Below are 10,794 nucleotides of genomic sequence, written 5' to 3'. Positions count from 1 at the left end.
TAAATTACAAACACGGCACAGTTTTATAGTTTTAATTTGACATATTAATCGAGTGTTTAATAAACACGTTTTACAGATCATCAGGCCGAATAAAGTACAAACACGACAAATTTATTTAAATATATTTTTTATTACAAATCGAGAAATAAACAAACATATTCAACAGACACGGCCGAAGTAAACTACAAACACGGCACAATTCCATTGTTTTATTTGACATATTAATGAAGTGCATAAAACATGAATTTTAAAGGCACAGTTTGACAATGTTACAAACACGTATTTCAAAACACCAGGTCGAAGTAATTTACAAACACGGCACAGTTCGAGTATGTAACAAACACGTATCTCAAAACACCAGGTCGAAATAAATTATAAACACGGCACAGTTTTATAGTTTTAATTTGACATATTACACAAGTGTTTAATAAACATGTATTTCAGATCATCAGGCCGAATATAGTACAAACACGACAAATTTATATATAAATATATTTATTACAAATCGAGTTATAAGCAAACATATTTCAACAGACACGGCCGAAGTAAATTACAAACACGGCACAGTTCGAGTATGTTATAAACACGTACATTTTAAAAACCGCCAGGTCGAAGTAAATTACAAACACGGCACAGTTCGAGAATGCAACAAACACGTATCTCAAAACACCAAGTCGAAGTAGATTACAAACACGGCACAGTTTTATAGTTTATATTTGACATATTAATCGAGTGTTTAATATACACGTATTTCAGATCATCAGGCCGAACAAAGTACAAACACGATACATATATTTAAATATATTTTTATTATAAATCGATTAATAAGCAAACATATTTCAACAGACACGGCCGAAGTAAATTACAAACACAGCACAGTTCCATAGTTTTATTTGACATGTTAATGGAGTGTATAAAACATTATTTTAACGTCACAGTTCGATTATGTTACAAAAACGTATTTCAAAACACCAGGTCGAAGTAATTAACAAACACGGCACAGTTCGAGAATGTTTAAAAAACCCAGATGGAAGCTAATTACAAACACGGCACAGTTCGAGTATGTAACAAACACGTATCTTAAAACACCAGGTCGAAGTAATTTACAAACACGGCACAGTTCGAGTATGTAACAAACACGTATCTCAAAACACCAGGTCGAAGTAAATTATAAACACGGCACAGTTTTATAGTTTTAATTTGACATATTAATGGAGTGTATTATTTCAACGGCACAGTTCGAGTGTGTTATAAACACGTATTTCAAAACACCAGGTCGAAGTAAATTACAAACGCGGCACAGTATTATTTTGACACATTAATCAAGTGTTTAAAACACGAATTTCAAAACACCAAGTCGGAGTAAATTACAAACACCGCAGTTTCTATAGTTTAATTTGACATATTAATCGAGAATGTATATAACATTTATTTCAAAACACCAGGTCGATATAAATAACAAACACGGCACAAATCCATAGTTCTATTTTGACAAAGTAAGTGTATAAAACATCAAACATGTATTTCAAAACACCAGGCCGATATCAATTACAAACACGGCACAATTCCATAGTTTTATTTGACATATTTGTTGAGTGTATTATTTCAACGGCACAGTTCGAGTATGTAACAAACACGTATCTCAAAACACCAGGTCGAAGTAAATTACAAACACGGCACAGTTTTATAGTTTTAATTTGACATATTAATCGAGTGTTTAATAAACACGTATTTTAGATCATCAGGCCGAATAAAGTACAAACACGATAAATGTATTTAAATATATTTTTATTACAAATCGAGTAATAAGCAAACATATTTCAACAGACACGGCCGAAGTATATTACAAACACGGCACAATTCCATAGTTTTATTTGACATATTAATGGAGTGTATACACATGTATTTTAACGGCACAGTTCGATTATGTTACAGACACGTATTTCAAAACACCAGGTCGAAGTAAATTACAAACACGGCTCAATTCCATAGTTTTAAACATGTATTTCAACGGCGCTGTTCGAGTATGTAACAAACACGGCACATTTTCAAAGTTTAATTTGACATAAATCGAGTATGTATCAAACACGTATTCCAAAACACCAGTTTCAAGTTGAAGTAAATTACAAACACGGCACAGTTCCATAGTTTTATTCTGATTACACCAAATAAACATAGGTGAACAAAGCACAGACACGTTGTTAATTATGAGGCGAGCTGTCGACTGACAAGTGTTCACACATGAACAGAGCTACCTGGTGATGCTTGACACCGCCCGCGGCAGCTCGAAGTGGTCGACAGGCTACTACCCGGTTAGATCAAAGGCCTAGCTAACCGCCAGCGCAGATCCTGTTGCCGTGGAGCACAGGTAAATAAAGGGGGTAAAATAAAAAGCCACGAGTAAAATAAAAAGCCACGAGTACTTTAAAAGTCCAATGAGTAAAATAAAACGTCTACGGGTAAAATAATAATCGGGGAGTACTATAACTCGTCAGGGGGGTAAAATAAACCGGATAGGAGTACTTTAACTTGTCAGGGGGGTAAAATAATAATCTAGGAGTACTTTAACTCGTCAGGGGGGTAAAATAACTTAAATAGGAGTACTTTAACTCGTCATGGGGGTAAAATAATAATCTAGGAGTACTTTAACTTGTCAAGGGGGTAAAATAACCCGGATAGAGGTAAAATAAAACGTATGGGGTAAACTTTTACTCCTTTCCAGGTTATTTTACTCCTAGACGTTTTATTTTACCCCTAAACATTTTATTTTGCTCAATTCTGAGTATTTTACTCCTTTTCTAATCACCAGTGCAAGCCAACATGCCATCAATGGAAGTGTATATTTGCTCTAAGTTTATGCTCGATATGATATTTCAATGTTTCAAAATAATAAAAAGAAACTTTATGTTGACTTAGTGTTACTTTATTTATGCAAGGACAACTTTGAAGCTTCTTAATTTAACCTAAAGGTATTTGCATTGCAATCTTGTTATAAAGTGCAGTGATAAATAATCGTAATTATGATTTAGCACAACCGCATATTATTTAGGCCGTCGCTATTACCACCAGACTGTCAATAGCCACTGCAGCGCGGCGTGGCTATTGACACTCGGATGGTAATAGCGACGGCCTAAATAATTTGCGTTTGCGCATTTTTAAAAAAGAAGAAATATAATTGCACGGCCAGACACGTATTTGATCCCAGGACCCTCTGACGTCTGGACGGACACTCTACCAATTGAGCTACCTGGTTGCTGTTGATCTACCCAGTCCAGGTCGCTACAGATCTTATGTATGATGACATTAATTACTATTTCTTCTAGAGAAGAGGGTGTACTCATCAGCTGACATCTGACAAGATTGAAACACACTCCATGACAAGATCAAGGGTTTAAGGTTCATCGGAAGGTAAACAGACATTAAGACCCATTCACACTCTCCTCGCTCCTACCTATTAAACCCTTCCACTTTAGTTTTTCTCCTTCCAGTTAACACCATTCTAAACAACTACCCTAGGCCTGATAGCCCTTTAATTGTAGACCCTATCCATTTATTTGTATCATATAGCCTTCTAAACATGAATCATCTACCTAATAGCCACATTTCCATTAGCCGCCACCTAATATATGAACCCTTGTACCCATTATCCCACCTACTTTTTCACTACCTATAATTACTAATTAATGCTCTTACTGTTAGTTGTTAACACTTCCTCCCCCCATCATCAACCAACCTGTACCATTGTGCCCTCTACATGTTTTACCCCCTCCCCCTCCACTCGTTAGAACCCTAAATGTGTTCTTTAACCAAACCGTGCAGGTTCAAGGAAATAAAAGGCCTGCTGTGTCCCACTGCATGATGGTAAGAGGCGAGTTATGTGCCCTCCCTACCCTGGCCCCTCATCATGATGGTAAGAGGCGAGTTATGTGCCCTCCCTACCCTGGCCCCTCATCCTGATGGTAAAAGGCGAGTTATGTGCCCTCCCTACCCTGGCCCCTCATCCTGATGGTAAAAGGCGAGTTATGTGCCCTCCCTACCCTGGCCCCTCATCCTGATGGTAAAAGGCGAGTTATGTGCCCTCCCTACCCTGGCCCCTCATCCTGATGGTAAAAGGCGAGTTATGTGCCCTCCCTACCCTGGCCCCTCATCCTGATGGTAAAAGGCGAGTTATGTGCCCTCCCTACCCTGGCCCCTCATCCTGATGGTAAAAGGCGAGTTATGTGCCCTCCCTACCCTGGCCCCTCATCCTGATGGTAAAAGGCGAGTTATGTGCCCTCCCTACCCTGGCCCCTCATCCTGATGGTAAAAGGCGAGTTATGTGCCCTCCCTACCCTGGCCCCTCATCCTGATGGTAAAAGGCGAGTTATGTGCCCTCCCTACCCTGGCCCCTCATCCTGATGGTAAAAGGCGAGTTATGTGCCCTCCCTACCCTGGCCCCTCATCCTGATGGTAAAAGGCGAGTTATGTGCCCTCCCTACCCTGGCCCCTCATCCTGATGGTAAAAGGCGAGTTATGTGCCCTCCCTACCCTGGCCCCTCATCCTGATGGTAAAAGGCGAGTTATGTGCCCTCCCTACCCTGGCCCCTCATCCTGATGGTAAAAGGCGAGTTATGTGCCCTCCCTACCCTGGCCCCTCATCCTGATGGTAAAAGGCGAGTTATGTGCCCTCCCTACCCTGGCCCCTCATCCTGATGGTAAAAGGCGAGTTATGTGCCCTCCCTACCCTGGCCCCTCATCCTGATGGTAAAAGGCGAGTTATGTGCCCTCCCTACCCTGGCCCCTCATCCTGATGGTAAAAGGCGAGTTATGTGCCCTCCCTACCCTGGCCCCTCATCCTGATGGTAAAAGGCGAGTTATGTGCCCTCCCTACCCTGGCCCCTCATCCTGATGGTAAAAGGCGAGTTATGTGCCCTCCCTACCCTGGCCCCTCATCCTGATGGTAAAAGGCGAGTTATGTGCCCTCCCTACCCTGGCCCCTCATCCTGATGGTAAAAGGCGAGTTATGTGCCCTCCCTACCCTGGCCCCTCATCCTGATGGTAAAAGGCGAGTTATGTGCCCTCCCTACCCTGGCCCCTCATCCTGATGGTAAAAGGCGAGTTATGTGCCCTCCCTACCCTGGCCCCTCATCCTGATGGTAAAAGGCGAGTTATGTGCCCTCCCTACCCTGGCCCCTCATCCTGATGGTAAAAGGCGAGTTATGTGCCCTCCCTACCCTGGCCCCTCATCCTGATGGTAAAAGGCGAGTTATGTGCCCTCCCTACCCTGGCCCCTCATCCTGATGGTAAAAGGCGAGTTATGTGCCCTCCCTACCCTGGCCCCTCATCCTGATGGTAAAAGGCGAGTTATGTGCCCTCCCTACCCTGGCCCCTCATCCTGATGGTAAAAGGCGAGTTATGTGCCCTCCCTACCCTGGCCCCTCATCCTGATGGTAAAAGGCGAGTTATGTGCCCTCCCTACCCTGGCCCCTCATCCTGATGGTAAAAGGCGAGTTATGTGCCCTCCCTACCCTGGCCCCTCATCCTGATGGTAAAAGGCGAGTTATGTGCCCTCCCTACCCTGGCCCCTCATCCTGATGGTAAAAGGCGAGTTATGTGCCCTCCCTACCCTGGCCCCTCATCCTGATGGTAAGAGGCGAGTTATGTGCCCTCCCTACCCTGGCCCCTCATCCTGATGGTAAAAGGCGAGTTATGTGCCCTCCCTACCCTGGCCCCTCATCCTGATGGTAAGAGGCGAGTTATGTGCCCTCCCTACCCTGGCCCCTCATCCTGCAGAATTGGAATAATTTCTTCCTTGTCTTCTGTACATTGAAGAAACCAAGAATATTTTAAATTATACAGGTGTACCTGCAGTATCCCACTGCATATGTATCTTAAACGGTGACTTATGTAGGGCACCCTGCACCCTACTATCTCTTTGTGATGGTGTTTCCCTAGACACCCGTCATCATATGACCTTGGCTGTTGCAAGGTCATTAAAACCTAAACAAACAAATACTCCTTGTCTACCTACCCATAGGCCTTTCAACCTTTAATTCCCTACACCTTAATATTTGATCATAATGATGGGCTTCCTTCAAATGTACCTGTAGCTTCAATCTGTTTACCCCAAACTTTTGACCGCTACCTGAAACCCCTTCAAGAATGACCCTGCTACTTCTAGCCCCTTAACCATATGCCTTTTAATAATTACCCCCTACATGTTAACACTGACTCATACCAGTGAACCTTCTAACTCCCTAGTTGTTATTCATCTTAGCTAATAGCCATTGTTGTCCCGTCCATTAGCCCCCTACCTAAACACACCTCCTAGTTGTAGTCACCTACCTTTAGGTTCCTGTACTTGTTGAACCAGTAACTATTAGCACCCTAACCTAATAACCACATCCCTGTTCTGACAGCTGGACCACCTATGTTTTAGCCCCCTGCCCATTATCTTTCTCACCCCACCCCCGCAAGCTTTAACACCCACAACAACGAGCCTCCTTTCCATTAGCCCATACTTATTAGCCCCTTACGTTTTAGCTTCTTATTTGTAGCGCCCTTCATGTAAACCCCTTACTATTACTGCCTCACATTAACACGCATATTGACCTGCTTCCTACCTGTTAGTCCTCTAGCTATAAGCCCATTTCCTGATAGCCCCTTAATTGTTGCCGCACTAGCCGTTAGTTTCATCCTAATAACATCCTTCTTGTTACCCCTCTCTTAGTTGTAGCCCCTATTTGTAAGCCCCTGTATTTGTTGACCCCTGTAACTATCAGCCCCCAAACCTAATAACCACATTCCTATTCTGACAGCTCCACAATCGCCCTGAACCCTTTGGCCCTCCAATGTTTTATCCCCCTACCCTTCAAGCTTCAACACCCAGAACAATGAGCCTACTATCCATTAGCCCCGGCCTGTTAGCCCCTGACTTTTTAGCCTTCTATTTGTAGCCCCCTACATGTAAACCCATAACCATGCTTACTTACCTGTTAGCCCTCTAGCTATTAGCCCACTTACTGATAACCCCCTAATTATGCCCCGCCCCCTCTTCATTAGCTCCACCCTATTGGTGTCCCCTCTGGTGATTGTGAACGATGTTTTCCACGCTGTACTTCCTAACGGCCTGGCAATTTACCTCTTCAGCTATTAACTTTGTTAGCATGTTGAAGATTAACATTATGTTCCTAATACACTGATATATCAAAAAAACAACGCAGGGCATAATTAAGAACCTTCTAGTATATACCGTAGTTTATCTGAACAAGGTGATATTTTACTATAAATAGTTGTTAATATTTGTTTGTTTTTATTTGGTACTTACTTTATCACCTAACAATGACAACGACTTGATAGAATTAGGTTGGTTTGCGTACGCCGAATGAGCACACGGTTCAATGAGAGCTGAAACGAAAACAGATAATGCCTGCCGAGTATGGTTTACAAGGCCCCAAAAATGATGATGATGATGAAGGGCTTGGTTGGGGCATATCTTTATTGGAGAATAAGAAATAAAATTCGATAGACTAATATGTAATTGTTGCTGTTTTTGCACCGTTAGAAAAAAATAGGATAGGTAAATATTAGCTAGGCATTTTTTTTTTAAGTTTGAAAAATATCTTTACTGTGCTTATAGAGAGCAGGAGTTCTGACTTTCACGGTGCTATACAAACTTAAGGGTATTGTAGGCACACAAATCTAGGATAGGTCGGGTTAGCCGCAGGTGCCAGACACACCAATAAGTAATGTGTGATAGTTTATACACATCATGTTACTATTAGTGTGTCCAGTATGTGTGGGGTTAACAGAAACACAATATTTGTTTTAATTGGCCTTATTTAATGATCATTAATAGGTCACACAGGGCTCGGTTTCCAATTCGGAAACCTGTTAAAACAGGAATCATCTATAACTTGAAAGATAGAATAATTCTTCGCAGAAAAAATGGAAATATAATTTTTTTTGTAACCTTTTCTGAGTTGTACAATTTTAAAGTATCTTCTGTCTGAAATCTGAACATAACTTGGTTTATGACAAAAGGTGTAAACAAAAATCTCATACTGGGGAAAAGTTTTTCTATATAGTCGAAAACTACAGATAAAATCCTCAAGCACTTACAAGATACAACAGTATTTATTTTATGTAAATTTTGCAAAACATACAACATAAGCTACAAAGAGCTTGTATTTGGACAAAACATGAGTATTATAACAGAGACCAAAACATTATAACATGAAAAAAAAAAAAAATAAACATACATGTACTATACTGTTAACAAAGAGAAAGAGTTTATCACTTGGAAAGCATTTTGCACATAAAAGGCACATTGCACACGGTAAGCACATCAGCACTTGGTAATTTAAGCACATTAAGCACATTTGGGTACAGCACATAAAAAACACCATCACATGGAAAGCTTATTAGCTCATAGTAGGCACATTTGCACATTGTAAGCAAAACAAAGGAGTGCAATGGACATCTCCATGTTTCCTGGTTATTTTTTTTTCTGGAAACAACCAGGGGAGAGTGATGTTCTGCTTCATATCTAAGTGCGTGTGTTTAAACTGTCCTCTTTTTTTACTGTGGTTCAAGAAAATATTTCCTTCTTTTTCCACAAGAGTACTGTTTCAACTTTATCAGGCTTTTCAATTCGAAAGTTAATATATAAAAAGAGAGATAATTTTGTTTTGTTTTTACTGGTACCTTTTTTTATGTACACATGTTTTACCATCTAAGAAACCGGTTAAGGTGTCTTAAGCAACCATTAGATGTGCTGTTAAAAGTTGACTTTTGTGTACATTTTGTTTATATTTAGTTCTGCTACCAAAGAGATTGACTGACTGAAATGTTTGTGAACCATTTTAATGAATTCTTAATCTTAAATGGCTTATTTCTCACTGTACAAGCTCATCATACTGCTATGCCTACTATTTCTTTTGAATATTGTCTCTAAACATTATTATTGCTGGTGCAGAAATTATATGGTGACTACATTCTATTTTAGGGGAAAAGCAATCAATATTACACCAGACAGGGATGGTTATTGATGGGAGGAAGGTGGATGAGAAATAGGACCTAAACCCCCTCTCTCATACCTTTGAGGACTTCATGAACGTTTTCAAAAGGCTGCAAGAACTGTACCAAACGTGACATGACATTTTTAAGTCTATCAGTTACCGTATATAGGAGGAACCTCTGACTAAATAATTTTCTCTCGGGCTCATGACAGCTGAGTCCACAGATCTTTCCAACAGCGAATAGTTCAAATACTTTCCTTGCAAAATGGAGAAGTCAGTGATCTTTTCTTGGGAGTGGAACAGATTGAATTTGTGATGCTGAAAGCCTGATGAATGTGATTGAACAGCCTCTACTGACTAAAGGCACTAATGTTGGAATCTACGTTTGTTTTTATCAATATAACACTATGGGTCCTGGGAGCAAATTTGAAAAACATTAAAAGTATCTTTTACAAAGATAGAAATACTGGAGAAGGGTTCCTACTAGTTTTTGTCTAGTGAATTAAAAGTCAACGCAAATGTTAAGCAGTAAAAGAAATGTAACATCCCTGGTATACATTGTACTTTTATCAGTGCTCAATATCAATAAAATAAAATAAAAATGTCTTGAAAAAGGAGCGGGTCGCTCCGAAAATTTGACAATCTAAACTTGTCTTCACTGTTGGAATTACTTCTTTGCCCCATATACTATTTTAAGTAATTCGTATCCTACGGACATACCTCCATTAGGATCCAGTGTTATATGGGATTTTACTGTCTATATTACTTCCTTGACCCATATATATGTATATGCACATCTAACTTGTTTGCACAGTGTATTTATTATTGTTTCTTAACTGCTCGAAATTATGCGTGCATAATGATACATCTGATTCAATGTATGTAAGTCTGTCTCAATGTATACATGTATGTATGTACTGTTTGTCTGTCTGTATGCCTGCCTGTCTGCCTGTCGGGGTCGGTGTCTGTCTGTCTGTGTGTCTGTCACTGTCTGCCTGCCTGTCTGTCTGTCTGTCTCATGTATGTGTGTATGAGTATATGTAATGTAGATGTGGATGTATTTGTAAGTGTATTATGTTTTTTGTGTATACTAGACGTGCTATGCTTAACCTTGTTTGTAATATTATGTTGTATATGGAATTTGTTAGGGTGTGAAAGAAGTATGTTTTGTGTTCTTTTCCTGTACTCTATTTGCAAATATTTTATTTTCCCATTGCCATTCTTGTTTATTTATTTATAGTTTGACTGATGGATGTTGATTGAGAACCCTCCTGCGTGAGGGGCTGACTCCATATTGTTCAGGGGCTGACTCCATGGCTCCCCAACCCTGGCATCCCTTAGCTAAATATCTATATATGTATATATATACCTGCTTGGAAGCAGTATATGTATATACATATTTATAAAAAAAGGCTAGGGAATCAAATATTTGAAAAATAAGATAAAAAATATATATGAATATGTAACAGAGCGCATGATTAATTAAATATAAATCACTGCCTCCCCATGGGATCGAACCCGGGACCTCTGGCTTACTAGTCTAACGCTCAACCGATCAAGCTAAAGATGGTAAATTAACAGTACATTCAATATACCCAAGGTATGGTAAAGTTGATCCATTGGCAACAGTAACTTCAAGATCCAATGAGTGTAGACTGTTTAAAACAGGCTTATTTTCCAGTGAGTCATAGCTAGACTTAGCTATCGTAGAGATCTGCGACCCACTATCCACCAAAGTTTGGAATTCCTTACCTTGGACAAAAAAATTCCCTATATTCGACTGTCCCACTAGTCT

Source organism: Mizuhopecten yessoensis, unplaced genomic scaffold (assembly GCF_002113885.1).
Source record: "Mizuhopecten yessoensis strain PY_sf001 unplaced genomic scaffold, ASM211388v2 scaffold716313, whole genome shotgun sequence".
In the NCBI taxonomy this organism is placed as follows: Eukaryota; Metazoa; Mollusca; class Bivalvia; order Pectinida; family Pectinidae; genus Mizuhopecten; species Mizuhopecten yessoensis.
The sequence above is the reverse complement of the archived record's forward strand: the minus strand, read 5'-3'. Positions refer to the sequence as shown.